This window comes from Trachypithecus francoisi, unplaced genomic scaffold, assembly GCF_009764315.1.
Source record: "Trachypithecus francoisi isolate TF-2019V2 unplaced genomic scaffold, Tfra_2.0 Lachesis_group16, whole genome shotgun sequence".
In the NCBI taxonomy this organism is placed as follows: Eukaryota; Metazoa; Chordata; class Mammalia; order Primates; family Cercopithecidae; genus Trachypithecus; species Trachypithecus francoisi.
The window spans coordinates 57,945,894-57,970,341 of NW_022681461.1; the positions used below are offsets into that span (position 1 = coordinate 57,945,894).

General features: G+C 36.0%; 1 long non-coding RNA gene and 1 pseudogene across 1 annotated transcript in view; one reads left to right on the forward strand and one right to left on the reverse strand.

Moving 5' to 3' along the window:
* LOC117098695 overlaps positions 1–24,448 on the forward strand; it is a 93,070-nt gene that overhangs the window by 39,255 nt on the left and 29,367 nt on the right. The window lies entirely within an intron of this gene.
* On the reverse strand, positions 6,530–6,695 carry LOC117099531 (annotated as a pseudogene).

Genomic DNA, 24,448 nt, shown 5'->3' on the forward strand with positions numbered 1-24,448 from the left:
CAGGACCTGAACTAAATGCCTTATCCAGACTGGCTAGATAAAGTTTCTCTAGGCACCAAGACAACTTAAATGTATTTATCCATAGGTAAAGCTATACCTAATTTGGAAATGTTAGCAGCTTATTTGTTAGAGGATTGATGATGTGGCCATCTTCTCATTTAGATAATTTCTATTATTAAATTATATTATTATAATCAAAAACATGTTTGTGGATATCCTGACAGGAAAAATCAACAGATGCTACTTAATTCTTGGTTCATCTCAGCAGTCAGAATGAGTGGGGCTATTTATTCTGTGCAGCCACTTTTCCTTTTTGATTTATAGTCCAGGGGCAGGCACTGGGAAGGCCCTGAAGAAATAAAGAATAATTCTGCTTTACCTGATATGTAGCTATAGTGTGGGAAGAGGTTAAATTTTGGTCAGATGTCTGGAAATAATGGGGCTGAAGATCCTCTGCGGCCTGATTGAGTTGATTCTGGTTTTGTTGAATGTGCTCATATCCCCAGGAAGCCAGGGAATCCTGTAAAGTCCTTAATGGGCATCTAGCTAAAATAGCACTTCAAGTTAACTCTGACATTTGCTGCTCAGTTCAATAAGAGTAGGGAATTCTCAAGCAGTTTTTGACAGATGTAGATAGATTATTACAACCACTTATTCAAGGCTTGAGAACACAATAGCATTAGGAAAAGTGAGACCCAAGTTTTAAGAGTTTTCAGGATCTAATGGATTTATGGCCTGGAAGCAGAATAATAAAAACAACATCTGTGTTAATGTTGGAATCCTTTTCTGGGAAAGAAAAGGTGATGGCCTGGGTGTAGCTGTCCCTGTGAAGGAGGCCATAGGGATAACCTGGAATGCACAATCAATCTCATGGTAGAGTTTGGAAGAGGTGAAAGAGGTAGAGGAAACAGTGCTATCATTTTCTTCCTAGGTTATCTATATGTACCTGTATGCTGAAAGACCAGCAGATGTCCTGGTCTCTGCCTTTTGAGATGCTCTATTCCAAAGACACCTAAAGCCATTCAAAGCTTGGGCCTGGGAAACTTATTAAAGCCATTTATTTATCTTTGGTCATTTCCCATATTTGATTTACTGCATGTCATCACCAAGGGAGTAAATAATATAATTAAAGACTATATTGTCATCAAGTATTTTCCCAGTCCTCCTGTTTTTTTTTTTTTTTTAAAGGTAGGATTGAGGCTCAGAGAGCTTAAACTCTAAGGACCAGCAAGCAATACATTTATTGAAAGGCTTTTTTTTTTTTTTTCTAATATGACTGTTTCGATGAGGAGATGGTGTAAAGCAAACCAAGCTATGTATCTCAGCAAAGCATCTCTTGGAGTTTAGTCAGTAAGTAGCTATAATTAGGTTCAAAGTCTCCAGAGGTCATGAAAAACTAAAATGTACTTCCTATTATAAGTGATATAAAAAACAGTGGAAGGGTAGTAATTGAAGACTAGTATCATCCACCATTCTCAATATATTGAAGACATGGGAAACTTGTGGGAAGTTCCTGTGGACTGTGTCCAGGACCAGCATTAACCCAGATATTGACATTTCTATTGTGAGTATGAAGGAAATGAAGAAAAATTCTTCATGAAATTTGCATAATTTGAGAGAATATTAAACATGTGATATTTAGAAATCTACTTAGTTAAGTAAGTCTTTGCATGGAATTGGCCAGATTTCCTAGGAGCCATGCATAGCTTTGTGAGGAGGTGATCTATTTTCTTCCAACATTTTTTCTGCCCTACATCATTGATTCTTGAGAAGACATCTGAGACTCTCTTATTTAAACCAAAACAGAGGAGAGAAACATTTGCTCTTAAATTTCAATCTTTTTCAAAAGATCTTTTCTTTTTTTTTTTTGAGAGCTAGGCAGGAAGACAAATTCCTCATCCTTGCAACTGCAATAAGTGAATAGAACCAAACCATGACTTTCCTTGCGCAGGTGTTAAAGTGAGACATGGCTGGTTTGCCGCAATATTAAACTGTCTCTGAGCTTTTTAGTGATAGGATTGAGAATTTCTGTGAATGAGATTTGGGAATTTTGTCACCAATGAGGGATTACATCTTTTTATGGTTCTTTTGCAGCTCTTGAGGTTTGAGGACAGTAGTGTTCTTGAGAAATCTACAGGAATGTGGGGCCACTCTTAGGGAGATGAGCCTGGAAGCTCAGCTAGAATTTTTACCAGGGTTCAGCACTCATGGGCGGACATTGGATCCCACAGGCTTAGCATTAGTTAGAATCTCAAAAAGGATGGATATATATGTATATATCTCCACTTTCCTTAATAAAATCTTCAGTTGGTTGCAAAGAGAATTTCTGCAAGTGAGAGGCTTAACCAGACTCTAAAACCAGGCTTTGTTTTCTTTTTTCTAGAATTTTTCTTGCAAATTTTCATTACCACCATCTTGGAGATGATGGCATGAGTATATGGCATTGCTCCCTTTGAAGTTTTTTGTCTGAGAGACAGTCCATTTTTCTATTAACAGTTAGGCAAAAATTGAGGTGTTTACATTATTTGTATAAGTCTTATCTGAAAGTTGGGGAATAACAAAAGAGAAGTAACTGGAGTAGGACATGCAACTATGGTTTACAATGGAGGACTGGCTTCTATGAGAGTATGTCAGATTGCCTAAATTTCAGAAGTAAGAGATGAAGACAGAAGAAAAAAGTTCTTGTCTCCTCCCCAGATAATCAATGACAATTTCTAGGAGTGACCATATCTATGCACAATATTAGAAAACCACAGTGTCCATCATTTCATGGAAGCCATTAAATCTCAGAGACTGTGACATCTTCCTGTATTACTTACATCTACTCTTGATTGTTAGAGAGAGTAAGTTTTAGTGCTTTGGCTGTGCTATTTACAAAAGTCTCTGAGGCTGTTTCAGTGTCCAAAGGAGAAATTCTACAATATCTTTGGCAGAAAATATTTGAGACTCCAGAATATTCCAAAATGAGGAAATAGGAGAAGCCAAGGCTCAAGCTGTAAAGGGTCTAAGAACATCTCCATGCAGGAAAATTTGCTTAAGACCAGGATAAGGAGACTATGGAGGTTGGCATCCAGAAGATAAATAATTATTGTGGATTTGATCTTTATCTCTTGAATCTTATCCAGGCACAAACTTTGATGAGAGAGTTACAGGGCTCCTGGGTGAAGTCTAAGAAATATTCTGGTTCTTAAAGTTACATTCTAGCAATGAATGGGTTACCCCAATACTAAAAATGTATTTCCTCACAATAATAAGGCTTTTCTTCGTTGCAGCAGAAAAACAGAGGGGAAATAAAGAAACAACACTTGGCAAACCATGACAGAGATCTTACCTAGATATGCTGTGTTGACATCTTTGTTTCTTCCCGGTGGGGTACCATGTAGTAGAAATCAAATAATGTGTAAATGAATTTTTAAATGAAGCTGTAGCTTCTGTTCTATCGTCTTCTGTGTTTCTAACAATAGAGTATTGGGCCCCAATTTCTCTGTGGACATTAAAGAAATTGGTGCATATCTAGCAAAAAAGACAAGTGTAGTAAAGGGCAGTATCAGATGAAAAATGTTTGGAAGTATTAGGAGTATTTAAGTTAGACAAATGAAGACTGGAACTCATGATGCAAACAGTGTAAGAATTTCCCAGTGAAAGAAAAGTTTGTTTTATATGAAGCCAGAGGGTGTGTTCTATACTCATGCCTTCATGGTCAGATTGAAGCAATTACAGATAGCCCTGCACAAAAGAAACCCAAGTACTTTGCAGCTTATCTGAACTTATCCAACATACATAACAAGATCTAAGAATATAGAATTTTCCTTTATTTGTATACCCAATGTATCAAATTATTGACAACAAATAATTATTCAATAAATGATTTGTTGACAAGAAATGGTTATTTTGTGCCAAGGATGTGTCAGCTCCGTAGTGAACATAACAGCCATTATGTTTCCTCACCCCTTTGTCTGATAAAATCCAGAATGCCTTATATTACTTCTAATATCTCCTCCTTCATAATCCTACTAATCTTTTAGTCACTCCTTTTTCCATTATATATGCCTTTATTAAAGATTTTTCACATCAATTTTTTATAATTACTCAAGTATGTAAAAATTAATTTTTCTTTAATTTTATAGTTTTAGCTCCTGGCAAATATCAGGTGCTTAATAAGTGCTGTTCACGAAAGAATGGAACTGTAAACATAGTTTTCATGTCCCTGGAAGCTAGGGTTACTTAAGGGGCATCTCTAATGCTTTATTCAAAAAGGAAATTTAAATGCTTCCTTTTCTCCACACCTTTTGCAATCAACGTAGATTATTCCAGTGTCCATATTGCCAATACCAGAGATAGAAGGATTATAGTGAAAGAGAGCCAATCAAGATTGCTCTTGCTTGGCTATTAAAATTAAGTCTTGATCTATACTTGTTTACTTATACTTTCATTCTCCAATAAGTTAAATACAAGGTGTTTTCCAAGCCATGCCTTATGTAATTTAATTCTCATAGCAACCTATAATGTTGCCCATTATTAAAGTGTTAAACCAAATTCTCAGAAACTAAATTGATTGTTCCAATTTTTACTTTTGATATGGCTGCTAGAGTAGAAAATTATGTTGTACCACTGAACTGATGTATCTGAGTAGATAGCTTTAACTTGGACCATAAAGCTTTTAAATGGGACCATCAAATAATTATTTACCATCCCATACTTACTGCATTTGAGTGTGATAATGATTATTGTTGACCTACTTAGATTTTCCCTATAATCAGATTTATCTCAAAGTCTACCAGTTGTTCATATTTGACCAAATGCTTCTCTTATTGGTTATGATGGCTGTTCTCTGTGGAGTTACCTGAAAGATGTATCCATGTCGATTTCCAAGTCTGGCATTTGAGTCATCCAAAATGATTCTGTCAGTAAATGAGAGCTATTTCTAGCTCTTTAATCTCTTAATCTGCATCTTTATCAAGGTCATTATTTGTTGAGAATGCATGGGATGGATAGAACCTTTATTGTTTCCAGTTATTTACATATTTATGGTATTATTAAATGAAATAAAGACCAACACCAATTTTATTCCAATTTTTCAATTTTATAGATGTCTGAGAAATATTATTTACTGAAAAGTAGATGGGAATGGAAGGAGTTTTGTTATAGCAATGTCACTCACTTTGAAATTCTTCTGAGATACATGACAAAAACTGCATAATGATTAATCATCAAAAATATTTTTTATGAACAGCTGTCAACTGATAAGTTCTTCAATCAATCTCTTTGAAAGCAAATAATTGGATACCCCTTGACTGAGAAGAGGATTTTTAAAGATCCAGTCACTAAACTTCTTCATTTTCTCAACACCAACACCCATATTTAAATCATCCATTTGTTTGACATCCCAGAGACTGTTAAAAAAGAAGCAAGGAAACATGGTAAAATTGAGATGGATGAGAAGCAAGACTTTATCGACTTTTCTGAGCTTCAGTTCCTGTGTAAAATTGGAATAACAGTGTACCTATCTCTTATGTTTATTGTGAGATATTATAAATGAGTTATGTATCTATCATAGCAATACTAAGAACCACCCAAGAAATAGCTATTACATGATGCACTCAGGCCTGATTTAGGCAGTTAACCTTACCTTGCCTTACTACAGGTGAGTGGGGCACACAATGGCCAAATATAAAACAGGCAGCACAATCAAGATTTTGTTATACATTACATTTTGAAGTAGAATTTTATCCAGTGGTAACATCTAATCTCTTTGGGCAGGAGATTGGCTAAGGTTAGGTTAGGTGTCAGGACTCTAGAAACATGGGCTTAGGTGAACCGAAAACTCTAATTTCCAGCAGGAAGGCAGTGAGGGAGAATCTGTTCCAGACTTCCCTCCTGTATCCTCAGGCATCTTTTGGGTTGTAGATGAGTTCTCCCTGTGTAGAAGTTCTCTCCTCTTTGTATTCCTTCTGTATGTATCTCTCTGTGTGTCCATATTTCTCCTTTTAATAAACACATTAGATACAGGCTTACCTTAGTGACCACACCTTAACTTGAACCCCTCATCTATGAAGCCCCTATTTCTAAATAAGGCCATATTTACAGGTCCTGGGAGTTAAGAGGTCAACATTTTTGCAGAGTACACAATTCAGCCCATAACAGTGATATATCAAGTAAGAGATAGGCAGATCTTAGGGACATAAAAACACCCATGGATTTTCCTGGAGAGTAGAATACTGATTAGGAATTAGAAGCATTTGTTGAAGCCCTGCATTTGTCACTTACTAGCCGTAGGTGACTTTCCTTCCAAAGTCTTAATCTCAGTTTTCTTATCTCTACAGTGGGATTAAAGCTTCATAGTTTTGTCTAAAGTATTATAATAAAGGAGGACATATATGTAATAATGATTTGTAAACTGTGTTACAAAGATACTGTATGTAATTATAGTTGTTATTAATGCATTTATTTACTCAATTTCTGGAAAAATCTAGGAAACACAGGGCATAAAATAAAGTTGAAAGATCTGAAGTAGCTAAAAGGTAAGTAGAGGAAGGGACCATTATCCGTATGATCAATTTTTGAAATAGCAATGAGTGATTTCACTGTAAACATTAATGTGGTTTAATAACTGGCTATCACAAGCATAATTTAAAATATGTTACATGTTTCACAGTTTCCTACACTTGATCTTAGCCAAAAGGCCGAGAAGCGATCACAGTTTCCTATATGGAGTGATTTCTTTATTAGCCTATAGAATATTGAGAGGCAAAATAACTTTAAAAATATTTGCTATTGTTTGGAAGAAAAGCACTGTGCTGAACATCCATGAGGGGAGAAATATACCAAATTAAAGAGTATATATATATATCATTCCTCTGTCAAAACAATGCTGATATAAGACTTTGCAGGGTCAAATTGGGTTCTAACTGCTATGAGTTAAACTTCTATCTTTGGCTAAATGAATTTCCTCAGCCTTTTATTCTGCATTCTTGGTAAAAGTTTTGGGGGCTGACAGATTGCTGTTATGACCACTTCAGACATTGAAAAATGACTTAGGAGAAACAGCCACGGCTTGGGAGAGACAAATAGCTTCCCAGAAGAGAGCGATTCATGCCGGGGTCATTACCACATATTCCACTACGTGAACCTCAAATATGCGTAGACAGTTCAGTATTTGGCAGAATCAGTACAGAAGTTACCTTCTAATCCCTTCTATTAGGCAACAAACAGAAACCCAGAGAAAATGAGCACAGCCCTTTGAGTAGTCCATGTAGCATGTAACTTCATGAGCACATTCTCTGTTCTTCACATGGCTCAGATAATTATATGTAAGATTACAGAATATAAATGCAGATTATATAAACTAGTTGACATGCAGTAAATAATAAATAAACATGATGCCTGGCACCATTCTAACCCCAGAGACCAGAGCCAGAAATCAGAGAAGTAGCCTTTAAAAGATTTATGATTTAGTGAAGTAGTATAATAAGCAAATAACTATGACATGGTGTTAAAACTGCAAGGATTAGGAATCTACAGGATGCTGCTGTAGGAGTATTCAGGAGAGCAACCTTACCTGGACTGGGAGATGGGTGTAATAATGGTAAAAAAGATTTCCTGAGGAAGAATGTTTCACTTTTACAGTGTGTTGAAGGTGTAAGCATGGCAAGATTTATTATCTACCTCATTATAAGAAAGGAGGTGAGGAACATTCCATTTCAAACCGCTACTGAGAAGAAATATTAGGTCTTAATTTAGTTATAAATTGAACACGTTCTTAAGGGAACAGAAACTCCTCGCTCTTTCAATTCATTTGCCTTAGAAGCCAAGTAGAGGTATAACTTATGTGCGAAATGCTGGTATTCTGAGCGGCTAGGACCTGGTGGTAGAGTTGTCACACTTCTGGAACAGACTTCCACCTGAGAAAAATCTCTCAGCAGACTGTCAGATAAACCCACAGTAGCTCCATATGTCCAAAGCACACAGGACATAATGTAAGGCAGTTGGTTCATTTACATGTAAAACAACACTTTAAATGTAGTAAATAATATTGACGCTTAGTAACTCAGGGTCCGTTGGAGTATCTGTACCTACATGGATTAAGGTCTAACGAGACTTGCCATCCCTGGATGAAAGATTGTATTCACAGCAGAGGTTTCTGCCAACAGGAATACCACAATGAAGCCAAGTGGACTCCTCTTTTCCTAGAAGGGTCCTTCCTCTGGAATTGTTGACACTGGGCCCTGCCTCTCTTCAGCCACAGCATCTGTATCATATATGTCAGAGCAATGTATGGGTCCCAAATGATACTTTTCCTTCCTATGGAACTCCTGTAATATTTATGCTATGCTGTTTGAGTGAGGTTAGCCTGAAGTGGTTTTCACTGCTATGAAGATTATTATTGGTAACTTCTCTTGTCTAGAGCCACATGGAGATATAGCAGGAAGTGACCTTGTTAAAAAGAAGTCACAGTAGCCAGGGTAAAATCACTCATCTTTTTCTCACTTATTCAGAATTCCACTTTTATTTTATTATACATTTTCCTAAAAACAGACATATGTGTCTTGTCTTTTAATTTTTATTAACTTGTCCAGTCTTTAAACTAGCAACATGTTGTTTCAAATATTGTGTTTTAAAAATACTTTTTGGTAACTAGTAATAAAAGTCCCTCTTTATTACTCTTCTCTTTTATATTCTAAAGAATGTCAAACTATTAAAAAGTAGGAGGAACCATGTAATACCCATGATCTCTCACTGCCTAAATAAAAGTCTTAACATTTCTTTATATTTACATTAATTTTAAAATATAGGAAATAAAATATTATAAAACATTCTTTTTGACTACTATTCCCAGTTATCTGACCTCCCTACCTTTTCCCTAAGGCAAACACCATCATGAAATTCAAATGCAGTTTTCTAGGTCATTTAATTTTTTTTTCATTCTTAGGCTTATTAATTTTCCTTAGAATAGTTGCTAAATCATTTTATTTTTCCATAAGTTACTGGGGTACAGGTGGTATTTGTGGTTACACGAGTAGGTTCCTTAGTGGTGATTTGTGACATTTTGGTACACCCATCACCCAAGCAGTATACACTGCACCATATTTGTAGTCTTTTATCCCTTGCCTCCCCTTCCCTCCTTCACCCCAAGTCCCCATAAGTTCACTGTATCATTTTTATGCCTTTGCGTCCTCCTAGCTTAGCTCCCACATATCAGTGAGAACATATGATGTTTGGTTTTTAATTCCTGAGTTACTTCACTTAGAATAGAATAATAGTCTCCAGTCTCATCCAGGTTGCTGCAAATGCTGTTAATTCATTCCTTTTTATGGTTGAGTAGTACTCTATCGTATATATATACCATAGTTTCTTTATCCACTCATTGATTGATGGGCATTTAGGTTGGTTCTATGATTTTGCAATTGTGAATTGTGCTGCTTTAAACGTGCATGTGCAAGTGTCTTTTTCATATAATGACTTCTTTTTCTCTGGGTAGATACCCGGTAGTGAGATTGCTGGATTAAATGGTTCTACTTTTAGTTCTTTAAGGAATTCTCCACACTGTTTTCCATAGTGGCTGTACTAGTTTACATTCCCACCAGCAATGGAGAAGTGCTTCCGGTTCACTGCATCCATGCCAATGTCTACTGTTTTTTGATTTTTTGATTATGACCATTCTTGCAGCAGTAAGGTGTTATTGTATTGTGGTTTTGATTTGCATTTCCCTGATCATTAGTGATGTTGAGCATTTTTTTATACATTTGTTGGCCATTTGTAGATCTTCTTTTGAGAATTGTCTATTCATGTTCTTAGCCTACTTTTTGATGGGATTGTTTTATTCCTTACTGATTTGAATTCATTGTGGATTCTGGATATTAGTCCTTTGTCAGATGTATAGATTGTGAAGATTTTCTCCTACTCTGTGAGTTGTCTTTTTACTCTGCTGACTGTTCTTTTTTTCCATGCAAAAACTCTTTAGTTTAATTAAGTACAAACTATTTATCTTTATTTTTATTGCATTTTCTTTTGGGTTCTTGGTCATGAAACCCTTGCCTAAGCCAATGTCTAGAAGGGTTTTTCCAATGTTATCTTCTAGAATTTTTATAGTTTCCAATGTTACCTTCTAGAATTTTTATAGCCTTTTGTTTAGTAAGAACTCAAGGACAGAAAGCTGGACAAGACTGCATGATTCTATTCTAGCTGCTTTCTATAAAGAGGTGTGCTTGGAAAAGAGGTTTTTGGTCTTTTCTTCCGCTAATCAAAGCTTGATTTTCTGATTGGATAGGTCACATCTATAATCAATAAATTGGGGACTCCTTTTCCTTTTTGCAGAGCATAAAATCCATAAAGAAACAGGTCACTTATTTGTAGTAAAGGTAACCTTCAGCTGTAGGTTGTTTGTTCATAAGGACAAGTCTGTTGTTTATCACTGGCACAGTGATGACAAAGGCAGGAAGATTAGGCCAAGCCTACACTTTCAGGAGAGTCTATCATTGGATTGACTTCGGTGTTCAGAAGCAAACTTTCTCAAAAAGCAGGCAGGGAAGGAGCCAGTGATACTTCTGGGCTTGTTGAGGCATATATCTTCCTCTCTCAGGATGGTATTTATCCATTTTGATAAGTCTCACACGGTACTATTTATAACTTGTAAGATCATTTCAAGTTAGTATAGGTCAGTAAGTTCAATATTTAAGTTTATTTGTGCCACCCAAATCATGACTTCTATGACCTAGGAACATCCATTGTCCACATTTTTAATGGCATGAAATCTGTCCTGCAATTTGATCTTACAGCATACACTTGGAATAGATTTTTTAAAAACTGTAAGCTTGACAGTAGTGGCTATGCTTCTGAACTTGTACAGGTGATCAAATGATTTATTTCCTTGTGGGATTCTATGGTTTATCTGGACTTTTATTTTGATTCAAGTTGTATTTATCTATAAGCACAAGCAAATTGGACTACATCAAGGGGTATTTTCTGCTCCATTTGCTATGGCTTCTTCCAATAGTTCTTCCAGAGTGTCTTCAGCAGAACCAAGATTTTCTTGCTGCTGGAAATGCTTAACAGAGTCAAACTTCATAGAACAAAGTACACTGATTGTGTTGTCATCAAAAGTTGATCTGTTAAGCATTTGGGCCATTTATATCAATTTTAAGATGAACTGGGAGCATGAAGAAAGAGAAGATGAGTTTCTCCTCTCACTAACACACAAGTTTTCCAAATGGAAAGAAGCAGGGAAAATACGGGGTAGAGGTTTAAAGAGAAGTTAGGAAAGAAAGTACGTTGCTCCAGACTTATTTTCCCCAACTCAGAATGGAGAAAGTGGAAAATAAGATCACAGAAAGAAGGAAGAGAACGAAGGAAGAGAAGGAAGGGAGGGAGGGAGGAAGGGAGGGAGGAAGGAAGGGAGGGAGGGAGCAAGGGAGGGAGCAAGGAAGGGAGGAAGGAAGGAAGGGAGGAAGGGAGGGAGGAAAGAAGGAAGGAAGGAAGGAAGGAAGGAAGGAAGGAAGGAAGGAAGGAAAGGGGCATTGAGAATGCAGTAAAGCATATGAATGTGTACAGACATTCAGTTATAGGATTGAAGTTCCAGCCTTGCTACTTTCTAGCTGTTACTTAACGGTACTAAGCACCAGTTTCTTTATCTACAAAATGAAAATAACAGTAGCAACCTTCTTACAGTGTTGTTATAAGAATCAAACAAGATAATACATAAAGTGGGCTTAGTTCATGGTAAATACTAAATAAATAGTGGTCAGGATTTCAGTTATTACCAATGTTTTCTTTTTTCCACAACTGTTTTGAGATGCAGTGAAATCTTACATATTTGGCCTTTACTGATACATAATTACTCAGACAGAAATCAAGCTGAAGTTACTTGCTGAACAACTTTTCCTGTGAAATTAGCATTACTCAATTAGTATAATTAATTAACATAGTTAATAGACTAGACAAAACTGAAGTAGATTTATTTGTTGAGAAATACTGACTCAACAAATATCTCTTTTGCTTACTTAGCTTAGTTAGCTAAGCTTCAATTAATAGGTACATCTGAAAATTAAAATACTTGTCCCAAACTGAATTTATTTTAAAAAATCTACATTTTATACTGTTCAATGAATTAGACTTTCCTCTCCAATTAATTGAAAAGAGTAAGTTGTAGAGTCTAACAAAATTTCCTTGCCTAAAATTAAAAAAAAAAAAAAAAATCCCTGGGCAGCTCTCTTTTCAGGACAGGGTCACTCTAGACCATGGATAATCGAATTCTGTTGAATTTGCACAATGATCTCTTTAGCCTCGTTCATGATTTAAGCAGTCTGTGAGTGATTACCTAAAGACTCCTTGAGGACTCTTAAACCCTAATGAGGAATGAGAATTTTACCGAGAATGAAACAACTTCCTTAATACATTCTTCATAAAGTCCTTTGCACTCTCAGAGAGTCTATGTAAAAATACGAACTAGAACTCAACTGGACTTCAATAATGGCAATATGTAATTGAAATACATCCTCCTTCATAAAGTATGTAAAAATAATAACTAGAACTTAACTGAACTTCGTGCTGCCATAATATTTGTCATCAAAAAAACAGTAGATGAATGGCCTTTATTCTAGTCTTGGCTTTGGCCAAAATCAACAACAAGACCTTAGGAAAGTCATCAAACCAATCGAGGTCTCAGTTACATCATTGTAAAATGGGACATACCTCTAATTTCCTTTAGCTTTAACATTAATCAAAACATATCAAGCCACTCACAAACTTCTTGTTTGTAAAAGATGCTGTCCTGTACAGAGCAGTAATATACTCCCTCTTTGTGTCTGCAAAATTAGCACAAGGTTATTGTTCTTGGGATTATTACATCATTTTATATTTATCGTTTTTCTCTCTCTCTGTAGACTTTACTGGGACAGACGATTGTATTTTTTTAATCATTTTTAAATACTAGTCTTGTGAAGTTGGCCAGATAAGAACAACCTCACTCCATGAACCAGGGACAACCTATTAGCAGTCCTAAAATTGGAGCCATGCAGATAATCACACAAAGAACAAAATATTGTTATAAATGAAGTATTTGTGAAAGGAGAAATGACAAATAGGGAAATTTTCTTGTGCTCCCAGAATAAAGCAAATGAGGCACGGTCTTAAGAGTTACATAAATTAAAATTCCCATATTGATCAAAACAATTTCCATCATGAATAATGAGAATGGTACATACACCATTAGGCCAGAGACTGGGGACTGGGAGTCTGAGGAGGCAACTAGCTGAAACAGTCTTACAGTGCGATTCTTTAAGTCAGGGATAAGATCCTAGATTTCAGTCCAAGAAGTTCCCATAATGCATCTCTACAATGCTTAAAACATACTGGACATTAAATTAGTTAATTTTATGATTTGTACACCAAGAAGGGAAGGAACGGCATGCTTCATGTTTGCCTGAGTAAGGGGTGCTCGTTCACATAGAAGCAATGTGATATTCAATGTTGTCAGGTAGGAGGTGTTATTAACCTTCTCTCCTGGTGCAAAAGAATATTAGTTAGCTCAGGAATTCAGATGGATTTCCTTAATATTGCCCCAAGGGATATGGATATATATATATATATATATATATATATATAGCATTACTCAATTAGTATGATTAATTAACATAGTTTATAGACTAGACAAAACTGAAGCAGATTTATATACTAAATAGAAATATATATATATTTACTTAGGACTTTGTAAAGATAGCGAAACAATGTAGAAGGAATAGGCCCTACAAAATAAACTAAACTCTGCATATTGAACCATTAATAAGTATTTTATAATGTTCAGTTATTCCTTCTCATTAGAGTTGGGGTGACCCTCTATTTTTATGCAAACTACAGTACAGTCACTTTTCTGGTTTGGTCCTAGTCTTTATCACTTACGTTCCATTGCAACCACATTCTGTGGTAGTCATCAATGCTTCTCACAGAATACATCCGGCTTTCCACTTTCCAGACAATGACAGACATTTAGTATTTGAATACCTTGTAGTATTAGAATTGTGGCCAATTCTAATGAAGGAGTTTTGAGCAGAAGGGACATGTGTTACTTCCGGGTGAATCAAACTACCTGTGGGAAATTGAACAAAGTATTCTTTTTTCTTAGGGATGACTATTGGATTACAGCAATACTCCAGAGAGTGACTTCAACAGATGGGGTCCCTGGATGATGACAGAGTCCCCCTGCAGTACAATAAAAATGTAGTGTGAATGAGGGATACATCTTTGTCTTTTGAGCCACTAAGATCTGAGATACAGTTACTGCAGCATAATCTAGTCTTTTTTGATTAATATCTATGCAGTGTTACATTTCACTCTGGTAGACACCATTTCTTATCAGACAGGTCAAATATATTTACTAGTTATGAAGTGTTCCCAGTCTTTGCTGCTCTTATTTCAAGTTCCATCTTTAAAGTACAGAACCTTTCAGTTCAGACTATATAGCAACCTACTAAATGAATTTTATTCCCCAAGGATTTTGGTTACTACTTTTTATTCCACAAAAGTATACAAATACACAAAATGCTAGCAATATGTGTGAGATCATATATTGTCCTCTAAAATAATGCCCTCTGAATCCTAAGCAAAGAGGACAAAGCTCAAGTTACCATACTAACTGACTTCAAACTATACTATAGCGATCCATAAGCAAAATAGCATAGTACCAGTACAAAAACAGACACATAGACAAATAGAACAAAATAGAGAGCTGAGAAATAAAGCCACACATCAGCAAGTATCTGACCTTTGACAAAGCTGACAAAAGCAATCAGGAAAGGATCCCTGTTCAATAAATGTTACTAGGATTACTGGCTAGGCATATGCAGAAGATTGAAACTGGACCCCTCCCTTACACCATATACAAAAATCAACTAAGATAGATTAAAGACTTAAATGTAAAACCCCAAAGTATTAAAACCCTGGAAGACAACCTAGGCATGATCATTCTAGACATAGGAATGAGCAAAGCTTTCATGATGAAGATGCTAAAAGCAATTGCAACAAAAGCCGACATTGACCAATGGGATCTAATTAAACTAAAGAGCTTCTTTTGCACAGCACAAGAAACTCTCAGAGTAAACAGACAACCTGCAGAATGGGAGAAAATTTTGCAAACTATGCATCTGACAGGGGTCTAATATCCAGCACCTATAAGGAATTTAAACAAGTTTGCAAGGAAAAAATCAAGCAAATCCATTATAGAGTGGGCAAAACCCACGAAGACACTTTTCAAAAGACATGCATGTGGCCAATAATCATATGAAAAAAAGCTCAACTTCACTGATCATTAGAGAAATGCAAATCAAAACCACAATAAGATACTATCTCACAACAGTCAGAATGGTTATTATTAAAAAGTCAAAAAAAAAAAAAAAGATGCTGGTGAGGTTATGGAGAAAAAGGAACATTTATACACTGTTGGTGGCAGTGTAAATTAGTTAAACCATTGGAGAAAACAGTGTGTCAGTTCCTCAAAGGGCTAACAACAGAAATATCATTCAACCCAGCAATTCTATTATTGGGTATATACACAAAGGAATATAAATTGTTTTATTATAAAGACACATGCACATGTATGTTCACTGCAGCACTATTCAGAATAGCAAAGACATGGAATCCACATAAATGCCCATCAATGATAGACTGGATAAGGAAAATGTGGTACATATATACAATGAAACAGTAGGCAACCATAAAAAAGAATGAGATCATGTCCTTTGTGGGAACTTGGATGGAGCTGGAGGCCATTATCCTTAGTAAACTAATACAGAAACAGAAAACCAAATACCCGAAGTTCTCACTTGTTAGTGGGAGCTAAATGATGAGACACGTGGACATATAGAAGGAAACAGACACTGGGGTCTACTTGAGGGTGGAAGTTGGGAGGAGGGAGAGGATCAGGAAAAATAACTAATGGATACTGGGTTTAATATCTCGGGACAAAATAATCTGTACCACAAACTCCCATGACACAAGTTTACCTATAATATTACAAACCTGCATGTGTACCACTGAACTTAACATAACAATTAAAGAAATTAAAAATAAAATCAAATAATGCCCTATGTAATAATCCCATAGCTTTGACTGCATAGGTGTTTCATAGGCCATGATGATATGTAGAGAAGTGAAAAATGTCTGGACTGAGTGCATTCTGGAAGACTGTCCCATTTCATATAAAACCTTTCACCTACTGTTGTTCTATCTCACACCAATAAATGAACCTTGACTATAACTACTGTTTGTGGCCATCCTGTAATAACAAAAAAGTAGATTAAATATATACATAGCATAATGTAAACAAGATTGAAAAAATTTTAAGACCATCAGATCTTCTTTGCTTATATACAATTTAGTAATTATCTTTTACTGTGCTGTTTTTTCTATTTTTGTAGACACCCTCAAAGCATTGGAAAATTACCATATGCATCAGGTAGCATATGTAATGATGAAATTATTAAGATACTGAAGTGACTGCCTCTCTTGAAAATATACCTACCACTTGCTGTTGCATGAGGCTAGTAGGCCTCTGTTTGGAAGAAAATGTCTTGCATTCGATAGTCAGATGCTTCCAACAGATACAATCTTGATAGAGAAAAACCAAGGGTGTAGTGAATATTTCCAAGGAATTAGGAATCGTCATAGTAAATAGAAAAAAAAGAGACTAAGACTAATATGAGGAGGGAAAAAAGGCTAATGCTGACTACCTATAGTTTTCCATAGAATTTTTTTTTTAAATAATAAAATGGAAGACTTTGGAGCAGTCATTGATATAACTACTAATTGAAAGTGAAACATGAATGCCATTCTTAATATCCTAATCATGAAAGTCATTCCTATGGAGCTGCCATTTTTTCTTCTCTTTGTATCATTAGTATCTTTTCTATTACCTCCTACAACCAAGGAACATATCTTTAGCTGCTTGCAGCCTTAATGAACTACCCTCATGCTTTCCATACAAGAATGGGTCCGGGTGGTTCTTACACTTCCCAGCCGGAGTCCAGTGGATTTCTTCACAATATTGAGAAGTATGTCTGTCATTTCTGGAGTATTTCTGTTTTACCTAATCCATTTGAGAATGAATGATTTTTACGTACTAGTATCTTCCTTTTTTTTTTTTTTTGAGACGGAGTCTCGCTCTGTCACCCAGGCTGGAGTGCAGTGGTGCGATCTCCGCTCACTGCAAGCTCCGCCTCCCGGGTTCACGCCATTCTCCTGCCTCAGCCTCCCGAGTAGCTGGGACTACAGGCGCCCGCCACTTCACCCGGCTAATTTTTTTGTATTTTTAGTAGATACGGGGTTTCACCGTGTTAGCCAGGATGGTCTCGATCTCCTGACCTCGTGATCCGCCCACCTCGGCCTTCCATTCTATTTTTGTTTATCATGAATCAAATGAAACACCCATTGGGCATACAACTGACTTTTATTGGTGACCCCATGTTTTTATAGGAGCAGACCTATGAACAAGAATTTGACAAATTCAACCAAATTATTTTTGTCTTATTATTATCATACAATCCACAACTACAGGATTTTGGGTACAATATTGTGTTTATCTAATTAATTTATTTAGAATAATTTATGTAACTTATTACATTAGGAGGTTAAAACTGATTTGGGCAAATAATGAAGTTAAACTTCTATTTTTTTAAGAGAAATTTTAGGTGCATCACAAAATTGAGTGGAAGATACAGATATTTCCAATGTAGCCTCTGCCTCTACACATACATAGCCTTCCCATCATCACTAAGCTCCCACCAGAGTGGGTGGCCATTTTTTTTTTATAATGGATGAAGCTACATTGACACATTATCCTTCAGAGTCCATAGTTAACATTAAGATTCATTTTTGTTGTGGATTTTATGGGTTAGGACAAATATATAATGACATATACCCAGAATTGTACTGTTACAGAGAGTAGTTATACTTCCCTAAAAATCCTGTGCTCTGCTTATTCATCCCTCTCTCCCTCAGAACCTTTGGCAACCAGTGATCTTTTTTTTTTTGAGATCAAGTCTTGCCCTGTCACCCAGGCTGGAGTGCAGTGGCGCAATTTCGACTCACTGCAACCTCCACCTCCCGGGTTCATATAATTGGAATCATATATCATGTAGCCTTTTCAGATTGGCTTTTACTTAGTAATACATATCCAATTTTTCTCCATGTCTTTTCATGGCTCCATAGCTCATTTCTTTTTAGTGCTGGATAATATTCCTTGTCTGAATGTGTCACTTTTTTTTTTTTTATTCATTCATCTACTGAAAGACATCTTGGTTGGTTCCAAGTTTGGGTAATTATGAATAAAGCTGCTATAAATATCTGTATGTAGGTTTTATTGTGGACACTCATTTTCAACTTATTTGAGTAAACACCAAGGACTGTAATTGCTAGACCATATGGTAAAAGTTGGTTTTGTAAGAAACTGCCAAACTCCCTTCCTAAGTGGCAGTACCATTTTGCATTTCCACCAGCAATGAATGAGAGTTCCTGTTGCCTCTCATCCTAGACAGCATTTGGTGTTGTCAGTGCTCTGGATTTGGGCCATTCTAATAGGTGTGGTATCTCCTTGTTGCTTTAATTTGCATTTCTATGATGGCATATGATGTGGAGCATACTTTCATATGTATTTTAGCCATCTGTATATTTTCTGTGATGAGGTGCCTGTTCAGGTCTTTGGCTCAGTTTTTAAATTGGGTTGTTTAGTTCTTGTTGTTGACTTCTAAGAGTTCTTTATATATTTTGTATAATAGTCCTATCTGATATATGTGTCCTGCAAACATTTTCTCCCAATGTGTGCTTACATTTTCGTTATCTTGATGGTGTCCTTTCAGAGAAGAAAGTTTTAATTTTAATGAAGTCCAGCTCATCAGTTCTTTCATGATTTATACCTTTGATGTTGCATCTAAAATGTCATTATTAAACCCAAGGTTGTCTAGATTTTCTCCTATGTTATCTTCTAAAAGCTTTTATAGTTTTGCATTTTACATTTAGGTCTCTGACTCATTTTGAGTTAATTTTTGTGAAGATTCACAAAAGCTTCACAAAAGATTCTTTTTTTTTTTTTTTTTTGCATGACGATGTTCATTAATTCTAGCCCCATTTTTGGAAAAGACTTTATTTTCTCTATTGTATTGCCTTTATTCCTTGGTCAAAGATCAGTTGACTGCATTTATATGAGTGTATCTCTATGCTCTTTATTCCGTTCCATTGAACTGTCTGTTCTTTTGCCAATATCACACTATCTTGATTACTGTACCTTTATAGTAAATCTTGAAATCAGGTAGTGTCAGTTCTTCCTTCAGCTTTATTGTTCGCCTTCAATATTGTGTTAGCTGTTCTGGGTCTTTTGCCCCTTCATAGAAACATTAGAATCACTTTGTCAATATCCACAAAATGACTTGCTGGAATTTTGTTTGGGATTGTGTTGAATCTGCAGATAAAGTTGGCATATTGGCAATTGCTTTGATCTGAATGTTTGTATTTCCCTAACATATATATTGAAAGATTTCCTTTATGGTGATGATATTAAGAGACAGGGCCTTTGGGACATGATTAAAAATAGAGCCCTCATGAGTGGGATTAGTGCCCTTACAAAAGGCAGCTTGTTTGCCCATTCCCCAGGTGAGTACACAGAGAGAAGTTACCATTAATGAACCAGGAATTGGGCCATCACCAGACACTGAAAATCTTTAACCTCCAGAACTATGGAAAGTAATTTCTGTTGTTTAGAAGCCTCCTAAGTTAACGGTATTTTGTTATAGTAGCCTGAAAGGACTATGATAACAGTATTGAAAATTCTTATTCGTGAACATACATAATCATGGCATCTGTGAACAAAGACAGTTTTGTTTCTTACTTCCCTATCTGTACACACTTTTTTTTCCTTTCTTATCTTTTTGTATTAACTAGGACTTCTATAGTATGATGTTGAAAAGTAGTGGTGAGACGGATTTTCCTTGCCTTGTCCCTGATCTTAGTGGGAAAGCTTGGAGTTTCTCACCATTAAGTAATGTAAGCCATAAGGTTCTTTTTCTTTTCTTTTTTTTTTAAACAGCCTTTCTTCCTCCTTCCTTCCCTCCCTCCCTCCCTCCCACAGCCCATTGGAGTGCAGTGGTATAATTGCAGCTCACTACAACCTTTGCCTCAGGGTTTCAAATGATTCTTGTGCCTCAGCCTCCCAAGTAACTGGGATTACAGGTATGTACCACCACACCTAGCAAGTTTTTGTATTTGTAGTAGAAACAGGGTTTTTCCATGTTGACCAGGCTGGTCTCAGACTTCTGGCCTCAAGTGAAATGCCTGCCTTGGCCTTCCAAAGTACTGGGATTACAGGCCATCATTTTCTTTTCTTGTAATATGTTTGTCTGATTTTAGTACAATGCTAATGATAGTCTCGTAGAATGAGTTAGGAAGTACTTCCTGTTTCTAGCTCCTAAAAGAGAATTGATATGATTTTTACTTAAATGTTTGGTAGAATTCACTGGTGAATCCATCTGGGCCTGATGTTCTCTGTTTCAGAGAGTTATTAAATATTGATTCAATTTCTTTAATAGATTTAGGCCTATTCACATTGTCTATTTCTCCTTGTGTGAGTATTGGCAGACTGTCTTTCAAGAAGCTTGTCCATTTTATCTATGTCATCTAATTTGTGGGCATAGAGTTATTCACAGAATTCTTTTATTATCCTTTTAAGGTCCATGGGATCTGTAGTAATGGCCCCTTTGTCTCCCCTTGAGGAGGGCTTCTCTGTGAATAAAGCCAATAAAGGAATACAGAGTAAAGAGAGATAGTTTACTAATGTACCACTTAAGCACCTATATCCAACATTTACTGAGGTTTACTATCTGGAGTATGTGAGTAATAAATTCAATTTTTTGTCATCTAAAATATTTTGAATTAAGATTTTACACCTGCAGACAAAAAAGCCCTAAGTGATATACTTCATTTTTTATACAAAGAATCTAAGAGCCAGAAGAAGTAAGGTTTACAACTGTGGGTCAGAATCTAAATCTCAATCCATTTAGTCTACAACTCTTTCCATTTTACACCCTCCCTCTTTAGCAGGGGTCTCTTAAACTTGCAATTTGAATAGCTGACGTTTTCCATCTTGCTACATGTTCATTTTGCGTTCACTGACTTGATCAACTTCCTTGTGTCACATACAGAATGAAGTTCCCAATCATTCATGCTCCTGACACGGAGGCGATAGAATTGACAGATTCAGAAGGAATAAAAAGATATTCTTTATTTCTGGGTGTTTGTCTTGTTAGAAATAAATAAGGTTGAGCTTTGATAGAATACCCTGTAAATAATTCTTAGGTGGAATATTCAGAGCACTCCATTTGCCAAGTCTATGACAGCTACTATAAATGGAGTGTGTGCTTTCCCCTATCTAAATGAACTGTATAAATCAAACTTTTAAATCTTTTTTTCTAATATGAAGATTTAAAAATATTTCCCTTAGAAATTCTAAAGCAAGGGAATTCTATACAAGTTATTTTGATAAAAATCTGACCACTATGTTTAATTATACAATTCTGAATTTTAGAAAACACAAGCTACTATTCCATAAGTAAAAGGCATATGAAGCTTAAAACAGTCTTTGATTTCCCAGTATGTTCCTATTTTTATATGAATATTGATTTAGTAGTTTCAGTCTCCCATCAGGCCAACTCAAGAAGAAAACCATTTGGCTGGCGGAACTCTGAAAAAGTTCATCTTGACTTAGAGATAAGTATTGCTGAGGATTCTTGTTGCTACATTTTTGATCCAACATAACAACTTGGGGAGGCACTCTGAATATTAAAGTGAATTTGTCTTTTATAGTGCCTGTAAATGAAGCTTGTTCAGCCAACAGCAAAGGCAAATGCAGTTGCAGAATTTCCTGCTGGTTTTCTGCTTTTATAGCATCATAATCTTCAAGGTGGCTTCAAGATGGCACAAGTGTGAAAGGAGTCAATTGCCTGCCTGTGAATACAGCAAGAGTGCCCCAAGCAAAAAAAAAAAAAAAAAATTCAAACAATAACAAATCCAAGCAACATGAAACACAAAAGCAAAAAACAAAAAATTCTGATTTTAATTAAGAATTTCTATTTCCCATCCCATGTATGGTTGATGGAAGAAAAGAAATGACTTTTGTTCCAACATTTTTCCTTATACTTCCATGAATATAGCTTCTGTTGTTTACTTCAAATGCCATTTAAATTCTTTTCGAGATTGATGATGTTTGGTGTACTCATCACTGTGTTTTTAAAATAGGGCTGAAGTTGTTCTGCTTTCAAATTGCATTTGTTTTTTATATGAATGGTTTCTTTTTGAACTAATATGTAAATCTTGCCTTCTGAATTGGATGTAACACTTGGGGGCTGGTACTTGGCTGGTAACAGTTAACTGGGGAAGGAGGAGTTCATCTGGCATTTGGATTACCCAAAGTTGCAGTCAATGGTTTGGCAGAGGCAGACCTAACCATACTGCAGATGTGGTAGTTTGTTGAGCAGAGGGGTGCTGGAGATCAAAGTGTGCTTTCAATTTACAGATGAAACTGAGTCCTCAAATGAAGTTTCCTGACACTACTCCTGTTTTTGTATTGCCATCATCCTCCGAGTAACATTTGGAATAAGAGTATGGTAGCTTTAAGATTGACCTGGGTCCCATTTGAGCTTCAGAATGAGGGAGTAAAGGCTGCCACATCTTAATGGTTCCATCAGTTTTACAGTTTGGGGAGTCATAGAAGCAGGTGCTCCTGGATTGCAATTGCCACCTTCTGTGAGCTCATTCAGTAGGAGGGGTGAAATTAGAAGAAATATTCCATGGCACTGAACCGAGTTACTTTGGTAGTGATTAAGAATTACTGGAGTGTGTGTGGGTGTGTTTGTACATGTGTGTATGTGTTTTATGATAAATAGTTAAGAAATTTTGATGGACTGGAGAGGACCCCAGCAAGCCTCTCTCTCTCTCTCTATATATATATACACATACACACACATATATATACACACACTCCCCACCAATCTTAAAGCATATATATGTGTATATATATTATATGTGTGTATGTATATAGCTCTAAAGATACCTTTTATTGAACGTTACCAGCTGGCTTTAATTATTACAATATATTCCTTTTTTCTCCAGAAGTTCATATTGGTTCTCTAAGACCTTAAAACATCCTAAAGGAGTATTGATATGCTTAATTAGAGAGGTAGAAGAACTAATATACAGAGAGGATGGAGACCTTCTTTGTCATTGATTGCTTTGATGCCTAGTAGCCAAATCAGAGGCTGCACTCATTTCAGAGATGACAAAATGCAAATCATATGGAAGGAAGAATAATCTTTTGTATTTTGATCTTCTTGTGAAGTGCAGACCCTAAAACACACAACACCAACCTTAAACAGGACATACGAAAGGAAATATTTTATATGTGTCTGAGCGAGGAATAGCACAGACCGATTTTGCAAGATCTGAAGAGTAGGCTTGCTCACTTTGATGCATCACTTTTCCAAGAAAGTGTTGATTCAGGAGATGCTTTGGAGAGTGCAGGAGGCAAAGTCTATGGCTTACAATGAAATCAGATGAACATTCAGGCTCGAAAGGTTTAATGAGATCTTTAGAATGCCTTTCTTTGCTTTGGGCATGATGTTGCTGAAAATTATCTTCAGCTGTTTGCTGATATATGCAGGTCTTTGTTAATTCTGGGTAGCTGGCATCATGGCAAATTGGGAAACTGAATTGCTCTAGTAATTTAACATTTTGGCCAACAGTTAGACACCTGTTTTCTCCCAACATTAGGATCACCTCACTCTGTGTCTCTGTCTCTTTCCGTATCTCTCTCTCTCCCTCCTCCTTCTCTTTCTGTCTTATCTTGCGGGTTTTCTTTTGGGATGTCCATAGGGAACAAGAACTTTGGAAGAACAAGGTTGCTTGACTGACAAGAAGGACACCTTAGCAAAAACGTATACTCTATATTTTGTAGATGTTTCACAGTCCAATTATAGACCAAAAGAAGAAAATAGATCAAGCAGAACTTCTCAGCAATCAGCAATGAAATAGGCTATCCTAGAAGACTGGGAGTTCTCCCATCACTGGAAGTTCAAGTCATCTACAAGACATTTTGTGGACATGTTATCTCACATCCCTTTGGTATATATATGTTATATATATATATATGTATATGTAATTTATATATATATATGTAATTTATATGAGTTCTATTAATAGTTGCTGCACACTCTCTTCAACAATTGGAACTGTTAGTCTTTTTAATTTTAGGCATTCTGGTGGGTATGGAGTGGTATCTCACTGTGGTTTTAATATGTATTTCTATAAAAATGATTATGTTGAGCCCTTTTTTATGTGCTTATTGGTCATTTTAATTTTCTTCTCCAAAATGTCCATTTAAGATGTTTCTCTATTTTCTGAACTTTTTATTATTAAAGTA